The sequence below is a fragment of the Macrobrachium rosenbergii genome, chromosome 5 (assembly GCF_040412425.1).
Source record: "Macrobrachium rosenbergii isolate ZJJX-2024 chromosome 5, ASM4041242v1, whole genome shotgun sequence".
Taxonomy (NCBI): Eukaryota; Metazoa; Arthropoda; class Malacostraca; order Decapoda; family Palaemonidae; genus Macrobrachium; species Macrobrachium rosenbergii.
The window spans coordinates 11337314-11349339 of record NC_089745.1 but is presented as its reverse complement, the minus strand read 5'-3'; the positions used below and the strand labels follow the sequence as shown (position 1 = coordinate 11349339).

The 12026-nt window shown below is 39.5% G+C and overlaps 1 long non-coding RNA gene across 1 annotated transcript; it reads right to left on the bottom strand.

Moving 5' to 3' along the window:
* Window positions 1-4419: 4419 nt before the first annotated feature.
* On the bottom strand, window positions 4420-5841 carry LOC136838980 (uncharacterized). The gene is made up of 2 exons (XR_010853170.1): window positions 5574-5841; window positions 4420-4631 (listed from the first exon to the last, which is right to left on the bottom strand). It is a non-coding gene; the product is annotated as an uncharacterized lncRNA (long non-coding RNA).
* Window positions 5842-12026: the final 6185 nt, after the last annotated feature.

Genomic DNA, 12026 nt, shown 5'->3' with positions numbered 1-12026 from the left:
GGGTCTCAGTGGGGATCTGTCATCACACGCCATGTCTTCCGCTCCCAGAGAAGAAAGAGATAGCATCTCTCACCAGGAGATTCCTCAAAAATCCATCAGCATCCCTGGTCCAAGAAAAAGGGTCCTTGGATCTCTTTCAGTTTGCCTCAGTGACAACCTGCTATTAAAAGCAGAAATTAAAAGACATAAACAGAGTGTGTGGCGAGTCGAGCCAATGTCAGCTCAGAGACAAGGTCTCTCTATTCCCTCAAATCTTAAAGACAAGATTGCGACGGACCTCGGTCAGAGGCCTGTCCAAAAACAGTTCAGCTTCAATTTCCCCTCCTGCACTAGTTGTTCACACAGCTTCCTAAGCGGCTGGGGATATTCACCAAACAAAAGTACAAGGAAGCGTGGTCACAATGTTTCAGCAGTTCCATATAAACACCCTGGAAGCTATGGCGGTCTTTCTAACTCTGAAGAAAATCCGCCCCCCGAGTTCATATCAGGTTGGTATTGACAGCGAGTGGTAGTTCATTGCATCAACAGCGGCTCCAAATCAGGCCGCAGTAAACCAAGTAATGGTTGCTATCTTCTCCCTGGCTTAACAAGCACGGCTGGCACCTGTCAGCCACCCACTCACCTGAGGGGTACGGAACGTGGTGGCCAGTTCCTGTCCAGGACTACTCCGTTGAGCGAGTGGTCCCTGGAGCGTGGGAATCTTTCAAATGGATTTGCTGGGTTCCGGGCCTCCAAGTGGATCTGTTCGCAACGGAGAGCAACTTCCAAGCTCCCCTGTTATGTGGCCCCCAACCTGGACCTCAGGCGTATCGCCATAGACGCAATGACAGTAGATTGGAACAATTGGGGAGAAGATTTATCTTTCCCCCAATAAATTTACTGCTGAAAGTTTTACACAAACTCAGGACATTCAAAGGTCAATTAGCCCTAGTAGCCCCTATTGGCCGAAGAGCAATTGGTTCCTCTTCTTCAGGAACTGGGATTACGGAGTCTTGGTTCCTGGCCCATTCTGACTCAGACAGTACAAACCAAGACTGTGTCAGCTTCTCAAGAATTCAGAATGCCTAGTTTTATGGACTTTATAAAATTCGCAGCCCAAAAAGGAGCGAACATTGACCCTGTCAACACTCTGTTTTTAGAATCAGATAAAAGAGATTCTACTATTAGACAGTATGACTCAGCAGTCAAAAATTAGCCTCCTTCCTAAAAGCATCTGAAGCCAAAATCATGACAGCTAATTTAGGAGTTTCCTTCTTTAGATCATTGTTTGAGAAAGGCCTTGTCCAGCCACTATTACCACAGTCAAGTCAGCATTAAAGAAAGTATTTCTTCGGCTTTAAAATCGACCTTACAGATTCCTACTTTTCATCTATCCCCAGAGCATGCGCTCGTCTGAGACCAGTATCACGCCACAGTCTGTTACGTGGTTTTCTCAATGACGTCCTCAAGTTAGCATCAGAGATGGATAACTTTCATTGCTCTTATCAGGATCTGTTAAGAAGACTTTATTTTTGATTAGCTTGGCTTCTGGTGCTAGAATCTCAGAGCTGCTCTGCTCTCACTAGAGGTGATAATTATGTGAACTTCCTCCCGTCTGGAGAGGTCCTCCTTTCCCTGACCCTAGATTTTTAGCTAAGAACGAAGACCCACAGGACAGGTGGTCTCCTTGGAAGGTGGTGCCCTTCCTCAAGACCAGTCTTTATGTCCAGTTTATACACTTAAATCTTACCTTTTAAGAACTCCACAGAGTAAGTCGTGGTCCTCTTTTTATCAGGGAGAAAGGTGGCACTTTTCACTAAATGCTATAAGACAACAAATTCTATATTTCATTAAACAGGCCAACCCAGATTCAGTTCCCAAGGTTCATGATATTCGAGCAGTTGCTACTTCCATTAATTACTTTCATAATATGGACTTTTCGGAGTTATCTAAATTTACGGGTTGGAAATCACCTCCCTAGTGTTTAAACGCCACTATTTAAAATCGCCAAGCCCTGGAAATTTTCTACCAGCTGTGGGAAGTGTCATCTCCCACCTTAATTAATCATATCCTTGTCCTTTCCTTTCCCCCGCCCGCCTGCCTCATTTACTTCTCTGCTTATTCTCCTGGTTGATTATACCTCTGCCTGGCTCCTCATATTGATGTTTCTTGTATCTGTTGATGGAAAAAGTGTAATCTGACATGCCATGATTGTTTTTCTTATGGGGTACTGACAGTTTTTATTTGGCTCCACGTACCCCAGATATATGTATATGTTAATGCTCATTGATTTTGTCTCTTACGTGTTTAGCCTAAGTTTTACGTGTATAGTATTAAGGTTATATTTGCAGTTATTTTGTGCGCTTTTCATGTTTCACCTTGCTTTAAGTAATTTTAAGGTTTTTGGGGCTTCTCCGGCGTGTGTCGGGACCTCCCACTGTTTCATAGTATTAAGTTTTTTTGATGTGCCTTAGATTTAGTATGCCTTAGTCTTAATATTCTGCTACACGGAAGAGATTGCTTAATTAAAATTATTTTGCAAAACTTTTTGCCTTTTCTTCAGATTACCCCCATTTCTTTTCCTGGTAGTTGCAGCCTTGGCATGATTCTCTATCACGATTTCACCGGCTGACACGGACTGGACTCAGAAAAGGGATTTTGACAAAGGAAAATCTATTTCTGAGGAAGGTCCGTGTCACCCGGTGACCCTCCTGAATCACCTAGTACTCTCCCCTCTGCACATGCCAAGTCTGGGGTTAGTGCTAGCATGGAATGAGGTAGGTGGCGCTGGTGTCGCTGTCCTGGCTTGGGTGTTTGGTGTGGGGGCTGTAACGCTCACCGCTCTGTTCGGGGATTTTGATAGGAGAGATCTTTGAGTAGGTTTCGTGGTAGTGGTAATTCACTTACACCCCTCCTTATACCGACGCCTTCCTAGAAGACGCCGACTGGGGGTAGTAACCCCAGCTTTCCTGAAAGCTCTTTTCTCTGGTATATCTAGCAAGGTTATACCTAGAAATTCGTGCTGTAATGGAATTTCACCGGGTGACACGGGACCTTCCTCAGAAATAGATTTTTCCTTTGTCAAAATCCCTTTTTTATTGTAATAACTGCAGTTGGCAAGATTTTATTATATGGATCTCAAATATTGTATCATACAACACCCTAATTACTTATGGGAAATAAAACCCCTAAATTAACTTAAATAAGGAAAGAATACTTGGTAAAAGTATTAACATATTTCGTGTTTAATGTCATTGACAGACGGCAGTCTGATCATTTTGATTTTCAAAACATTTATCTTGGTTCCTTTTGTTGTTTGGTGTCGGGGAAATTATATGGTAGACATCAGTGTTCTTTGTGGTGTGTGTGTGTGTGTGTGTGGATGGCGAATGGACGGATTTTATTCATAGAAATTCTTGACAAATTTAATCCTTCGATATGACACGATCTCGGAATTTCATTGAAACCATCGCAATATGCGAAAATGTAGGACTTGACCAATTAAATTGGCATGAGTAATTTGACAGAAAATAACAAATATATCGTCGTTTGTCGCTACACTTTTACAGACAACGAAGGAGTCTAAGCAGTGCAAAGAAAAACCAACCTATTCCAATTTATCAACTTTATTTAGCAGGAGTCATTACCCCTGGACTATGGTTTTTTGCCCTTGTAGGCATCAGCTGCTAAATGCAAGAATGAAACGTGTGGCTTTGAAATAATTGGACTTTGAAATGAAAAGTAGATAACATTTAATTTATTGCTGATTTCTGCACATTTAAAAATGTGGAAAAATGAATGATAGGTTTCCCATAAGGCTCAGGGATTTTGGCCTAGATTTCTCCTTGTTAGGAATGTGCAAATTGAAATGGATGAACCGTAGACCTGTGGACTACAATTAGAGTAGAAGAATTATGCCAAAGGCCAATTGCTGGGACCTATAAGGTCATTTAACATTGAAGGGAAAATTGAGAGTAAAGGAGATTTTAAAGGTGTAGCAGGAGGAAAACTTTGTAGTTGCACCATGAAATAGTTGTTGGGAGAGGGTAGAAAGTAAGACGGAAGAGAATATGAATGGAGTTCTAGTAAGAGGTAAGAAAGGGGTTGCAATGTCACGGATGAATTTTCCCCCTGCAAGACATTAGGATATGAGAACAATAATACTACTATACATATGCACTGTTGTCAGTCTTCTTGCCTGGAGACAGGGGTTGGAGAATGGTACTGTGTCATAGTTGACAAGTTGGGTATGAAGACTACTGACGTTTACGCTGTCTGGGAATTGGGGTAGGCCTGCCCTACCTGCTATTACATACTCCTTGTGTGTATGGGTCTTATTACTGATGAGGCCAGGTGATGTCTTTCCACTGGGGGATAATTGAAGCGCTGATAACCATTTTAGTGGTAAAGGTAAGGTGGTATTCAAGAAAATCCCTGGTCCTCAGTTCCTTTCTTTATTACTCATTACATCATGCCAAAATTCTCCTAGGCTTAGTCTCCTGGACTTGGTTAATTTACATGTTCTTCAGAACTCCTGGACTAGATTAATTTACACATTCTTCCGAACTCCTGGACTAGGTGAATTTACCTATTCTTCCGAACTCCTGGACTAGGTTAATTTACCTATTCTTCCGAACTCCTGGACTAGGTACCTGGAAATATTCCTTTTATTTAATTTTGATTTCAAGAAAAACTATAAGTGAATAGTTTAAAACAACAAAAATAACTCTTTATACTGAGAGACCTCAAAAAAATATATCAACTACATACTGTGGGAATTGCTTTTCCTTCATAATAGGATAGGTATCAAATGTGGGGCAGCTCTGGAATCAGTTAATTCACAGTAAGGTGTAAATCATTTGATACCCTACTCCACACAGTACTAAACATTTGTACACAATATGTCAGTAGATTAGGCTACCTGAAAGATTCCTGAGAAAACTTAAACTAAAATGAGGTAAAATTAGGCTAAGGTGCCTTTTAATAGGATATAGTCTAGGCTAGGCTTCTTCAGAAATCATTAAGGATAGCCTATGCAAAGTTTACATGGCTGATTTTTTACTAGGTTACAATAGGCCACAAAGTTAGGTTAGTTTAATGAGGGTACAGGGTAAGTCATATGTAATTAAGTTTTCCAAGAATTTATATATATATAGCCTAAACTATTTGTAACAAAAATAGTCGTAATTCATCGTTCAAACAGGATTAGTCTAGGGTAGGACTTAAATTACTATATAGCCTAGTCTAAGATTGTGATCGGCAGTGGAAATTTCCATGAGAGGTAGGGGGTAACCCCAAGATGCCCTGTAGGACGGCCATTTTGTGGTACCCTTTTGGCACTGGTATTTACAAAAACTTTACACAAACCAAAACACTTATAACTATCTTTTAACATTTTACAAACCTATCAAATGCTGAGTTACAATTCAAATTAACACAGCAAAATTTCATGACAACTAACGAACGTGAAGCATCTTTCATGACAATGAAAATTTTCCAAGTTAAGGCGTTGCAATCACGTCTGCTGCTGTTCTTTCATGATAATCTGTTCCAACTAATGAACTAACGGTAATATTATGACTTTAAAGGCTTACCTTGCAAGGGATAGATGATAATTTGTATTAATAATTTGGTAAATTAGCCAAAATGAAGGGTGGACCATTTGACATCCTTCTCACACCTTCAGCATTCTCGTCCCTTACATGTTTTGCTAGTGTTACCAAAATGCAGACGAAAGATTCAGGACAGCGCTCCCATACTCAGAGTGAAAGAAAAACAAAACAAGGGACTGGCTACACTGCTATGCACTCGATGTCCATAACACAAATGAAAACATTTTATAGTCACAGTCACTCTTACAACAGTAGTGTAAAGATATTAGAGGAGGATGATGAATCAATTCCTAAATAAATCAATAATAATTAAAGGAATAATTATCCCATTACAGCAAGTAGAGGCCAAAGGGACTCTGCGGCTTCACAGAACTTTAAGTAATGTCTTCAATGCACCGCCATGAGGCGCAGTGATGGAACTACCCCTATACAGGGTATACAGGGTATAGACCTGTGTAATATGGTTTACATTGCAGGGGTACTTGAATGTCATGAAACATGGCAGAACTTCCAGGGATATATGTGTAACCTATATAATCACTCCAGGTAATTCTTTCTTTGTATCACACCTTGCCAGTTTATTGTAAACTAACCAAATGACATATTCATTTCAATCAGTATTCGATGGTTGGTCACTTGCTGATGTAACCAAAGTATATTTGAAGGACCTTGGTTGTACCTTAAAGTGGACGAAATGCAAAGCTACAACTTGTAAGAGACCCATCCGTCACACCGACCGATGGCGGTCTCTTTCAAACACACACGTCACACGTGTGTGTTCGTCATCCATTGGAGGGGACAAGACAGAACAAGAGCATCTCGTTTTCTTTCTCTGAAGGAACGCAACTTCAACCATAAAATATTTCTGTCTGTTTCTCCCTAACCATTGTTGTCTTGATGTATGTACAATCACCACTACTTGCATTGCCATGCAAGCATTCTAATCATGTACTCATAATGTTCCACCGAATCTTCTGTATCAAACTGTATGTATGTTTCTGTTTGTGAAGACGCCAAATGTCTTGCCATTTCACATATATTATGCTACTGCATTGTATTCATTAATCTGTCTCGAATCTCATGCAATTGGCCATAAGTAGAATTTCCTGGCCTTTCCATTGATATATGTTTCATCACTGTACGTTTATTATATTTCTCAATATCGCCATCTGTTTGTCTGCCGACAAACACAGATGTCTGAAATAATGCGTCTGTTTTGTTTTGTCTGTGTGTAGACATTACTTTTCCGCCCGCACAGGCCAATAACAACTTCGAAGATTCTGTATATTTATTCAGTAAGGAACTACCAATAAACCAGTCAACACCCAGCCAGTATGTCACTCAATCCTGTCCTCACACTGGTGACCCAAGGGGTGATGCGAAGCACCCGGCCAACCCAGGATGACGACCCATGCGCCAACAGGTCCTTCGCCGCCTCGCTGCTTCCCGCCGTTTCCGAGCTCTAAGTAGATGCCCAACCCTCCAGGACGACCCACCCCACCACCGGAGCCCTGGACGCCGCCTCCAGGAAACCTGAAGCCGCCCCCAAACTCGTACCGGATGAGCTGACCAACGAAGGACCAGCCGATGTCATCCTTCAGCCTGCTGCCCCCCCCCCTCGAGCTGGCTACCAAAGGATCAGCCGCCGTCATCCTTCAGCCGTTTCCCTCCAGCTGGCTACCGAAGGATCATCCGACGTCACCCTTCAACCTGCCACTGTCCTCATCGAGTTCCTGCTGGCCGGCGCCGCCCTTCAGCCTTCTACCCGCCCCTACCCCAAGCCCTTCGAGCCAATTACAATTGTCAGCAAGACGATTTCCACATCGATGCCTTGCTTTGGGGGGGGAGTATTGTAAGAGACCCATCCGTCGCACCGACCGATGGCGGTCTCTTCCAAACACACGTGTGTGTTCATGCGTTCGTCATCCCTCGGAGGGGACAAGACAGAAAAAGAGCATCTCGTTTTCTTTCTCTGAAGGAACGCAACTTCAACCATACAATATTTCCATCTGTTTCTCCCTAACCATTGTTGTCTTGATGTATGTACAATCACCACTACTTGCATTGCCATGCAAGCATTCTAATCATGTACAGTACTCATAATGTTCCACCGAATCTTCTGTATCAAACTGTATGTATGTTTCTGTTTGTGAAGACGCCATACGTCTCGCCATTTCACATATATTATGCTACTGCATTGTATGTATTATTCTGTCTCGAATCTCATGCAATTGGCCATATGTAGAATTTCCTGGCCTTTCCATTGGTATATGTTTCATCACTACGTTTATAATATCTCTCAATATCGCCATCTGTTTGTCTACCGACAAACACAGATGTGTGAAATATTACCTCTGTTTTGTTTTGTCTCTGTGTAGACGCTACTTTTCCGTCTGCACAGGCCAATAACAACTTCGAAGATTCTGTACATTCATTCACTAAGGAACTACCAATAAACCAGTCAACACCCAGCCAGTATGTCACTCAATCCCGTCCTTACTTCTTGTTCTGTCTTGTCCCCTCCGATGGATGATGAACACACGCGTGTTTGTTTGGAAGAGACCGCCATCGGTCGGTGCGACGGATGGGTCTCTTACAAACTTTTAGACAGGATTAGTTTCCAGTATGAGCTGGATCGAGTCATTGTCTGGAGGTTGGTATGAACTGGTTGTTTAGACTTTAGAACTTGGTTATCAAGGTAGCTGATTGGAAGTAGGTGTTGGAACCCAGCTCATTTTGGTCACTATTCCCGAGGATGGAAGTGTTGCTGTGTTCTCTTTAGATTGCTTGTTAAAGTGTTTGATGATTGTGAGTCTTGTGACTCTGATTAATGAGAATTAGAGTGTGACTTTTAAGCAAAGCACTTGGTCACTTACAGCCATTCAGCGTTCAAGACAGTGCTAAGGGGTAATTTGGAGAGGTATGACAGCATAGGCAGAATGCAAAGGAAATAAGTTGTAAAGTTACAAGAATCTAAACATGGTACTGGGTAAATACACCACAGTTGCACCAAGTAACGGTTATAGGTGTTGAACAGCAAGATCGCATAAAGGAAGTGGTGGCAGCTGTGGGCCGAAGGGATGCTGAAAGGTTTCTTTAGTAATGCAACAGTCCACAACGTGAGGTGCACCAACGATACTTTTGGTGTGTGTTTGTTGTTTGATTTGTAAATTTTCACATTAAACCATAATCACATTTTGGAGTTGGAAATACTGTTTTTGGTAAAAATTTTACATTACACAATTATTGCATTTTGAACTTTAAAATACCATTTTTCTATGAGTGCTTTGAACATTTCTGATATTGTTTCTTTATGAGATAAGTAGTTAAAGAGATAATGGATCCTAAATTATTGCATTTTGAACTTTAAAATACCATTTTTCTATGAGTGCTTTGAACATTTCTGATATTGTTTCTTTATGAAATAAGTAGTTAAAGAGATAATGGATCCTACCCTTATATCCTACATATTTGGGGCCCATAGTGGGAAAGTGGGTTTTAGATAGGGGAAAATGCAAAATGAGTAAAATATAGGATTTGATTGAACCTAACCTAGGGGCCATGCCCTTACCTGGCTTGGAGGCATTGCCCCCTGAACCTCCCACCTAACCTAACCAAAGATGCTGGGACTTTACCTAGATCTGTAGGTTGCCTAGCACTTACCTAGACCTAGCTAGGGGGCAAACCCACCTAACCTAGGTCAGTTTAAATAAATGACAATAATGTTATAGTCTAACAAATGACACCTAAACTAACCAAGCCTGTGACACCAGGGCATAGCCTAGTCACTGTTGCATGATGTTACTTTAAAAGCACTCCATAAACTTATTGTGGTCTGAATCAGAATTGTCAGCAGGAGTGACATTCTCAGGCTGGCCAGGATCTGACTCAACCCTAGATGTTGAAGGCTGCTGGGTATCATATGCTTAGAACACTGCAAAGTTAGGTAAATTTACAGTGTTGCCAAGTGATAATCGTAGCACCTATATGAGGAGGATGAAATTCTGCATAAAATTGTGCAATACATCCAAAATAATTGTTGGAGGTGTACACACTGAACCAGAAGCACCATGACAAGAACTGAAACTGGGTCTTCCAAGGAATGCATGATTTTCACATTATCATAATTTCAGAAAATTCCAACGAAACAACAACCAGTATCATAATTTCAGAAAATTCCAACGAAACAACAACCAGTCACATTTCAGCACTCTCATGGATACAGAATTATAGTGACGTTCCTGACACGGGATCCATGCTGACCATAACACACTTGGACAAACAAAATACCATCTACTTAGCCAGGGGCTCCATCCCCCAGACCCCTCTACGTTGAAGGAAACTCCACTTTTTACCAGAAATTCCTGCAACAATGCACGAGAAAGATAGCATAATATATATATATATATATATATATATATATATATATATATATATATATATATATATATATATATATATATATATATATATACAGTATATATGTATGTATATGTATATATATACAATGTATATGTATGTGTGTATATATATATATATATATATATGTATGTATATATATATGTATATATATAAATTATATATGTGTATATATATGTGTATATATGTATATATATATATATATATATATATATATATATATATATATATATATATATATATATATATATATATATATATGCATATGTATGTATATATATAGGAGGAAAAGGATGGAAAACAACCATCGAAGCATCATAAGTTTTATGGCCAAATTTTCGAGACTTAAGACTCATCATCAGGGCTGTAAAATATAAAAAATTTACAAATTAAGAACTCAGTAAAATGACAATTACAAAGGTTAAAATTAACAAAACGCTAAAGAATTTATATTAAAAGGTAAAAAGTTAAATAGGAAATAAAAAGTAAAGAGAATTCTAAAACTAGTACCTATCTCTAGAAAGCTAAAAAAAAAAAAAAAAAACTGAGTGACATTCTCCCTCTTGGAAGGCCGGACGTCAACTAGGCTATAAACAAAACAGTGGAGGAGGCCCGACTATTTAACGAGGGCACAAGCTGCTTAATTGTTAGATTCCAAAATAGAGAGAAAATAGTCAGTGGGTGCTGGGGCCACTATATGGAAATCATCATTTGTAAATAAAGTTCTACATTTATTAGTATGTTCTCTTATACTAGAGAATTCTTTGGTTTTCAAAGTGCATCCCGTACGGTGGCTAACTCCGAGATGGGAATCTATCCGGGCTTTGAGCAATCTTTTGGCGGCTCCCACATATTTCCCAATCTTACAATTTGGGCAAGTAAAACAATAAACCACCAAAGACCGCATTAAACCCGGGAGATTATCCTTGTGGGAGAACAAGGACCCCAGAGTTTTAGGATTTTTAGATATCAATTTAGTATCTAATGCCGGAAAAGTATTTTGGATTACTTTTTGTATCTAATTTAAATGCACTGGAATGAATAAAAGGAATAGAGGCATAGGCTACATTGATAATTTGGGCACGTTTGGAATAGATTGACTTGGATGAAGTCTATTAGTCAAGAACTTTTTCATGTATTTGTAGAATAAGGATGGAGGATACGAAATTTTTTTTTGAAAAACTAGGACAAAAACTGTTCATTGTGGAAGTTCTGCCAGTTAGAAGTTAACGTATAAGCACTATTTACAAATGATGTTTTCCGTATCGTGGCCCCAGCACCCACTGACTATTCTCTCTCTATTTGGGAATCTTTAACAATTAAGCAGCTTGTGCCCTCGTTAAATAGTCAGGCCGCCTCCACTGTTTTGTTTATAGCCTAGTTGACGTCCGGCCTTCCAAGAAGGAGAATGTCACTCAGTTTTTTTTTATCTTTCTAGAGATAGGTATTAAGTTTTAGAATTCTCTTTACTTTTTATTTTTTATTTAACTTTTTTACCTTCTTTTAGTATAAATTTTTTAGCGTTTTGTTAATTTTAACCTTTGTAATTGTCATTTTACTGAGTCTGTTTAATTTGTAATTTTGTATATTTTTTAGTTTATGATGATGAGACTTAAGTCTCGGAAAATTTGGCCGAAACTTTATGATGGTTCTTTTTATCCTTTTTCGTTTTTAACACTGTTCATCGACATCAGTTAAGATTGTGGCTCACTCGACCAAGCAGGCTGACTACCAAATACCTTCTGTATTATCCTGTCTTTTATCGTGTATTGTTTCCTTCTGTTTTATGTTTCTTTATGATAACAAAAGGCTAAAACCACCTTATCAATAATTAATAAAAATTTATATTTTTGGAGTAACGGTACCAAACTTACGTCATCCCGGTGCTTTCACAGTAAACAAATGCGAAAGATTAAGAACTAACAACGTTTTACGCGTTGTTTAAATGGGTAAATGATCTTGCCGCTGTAACGCCAATTTATGATAAATTCAAATTAGCCATATTTAAAGTGATAA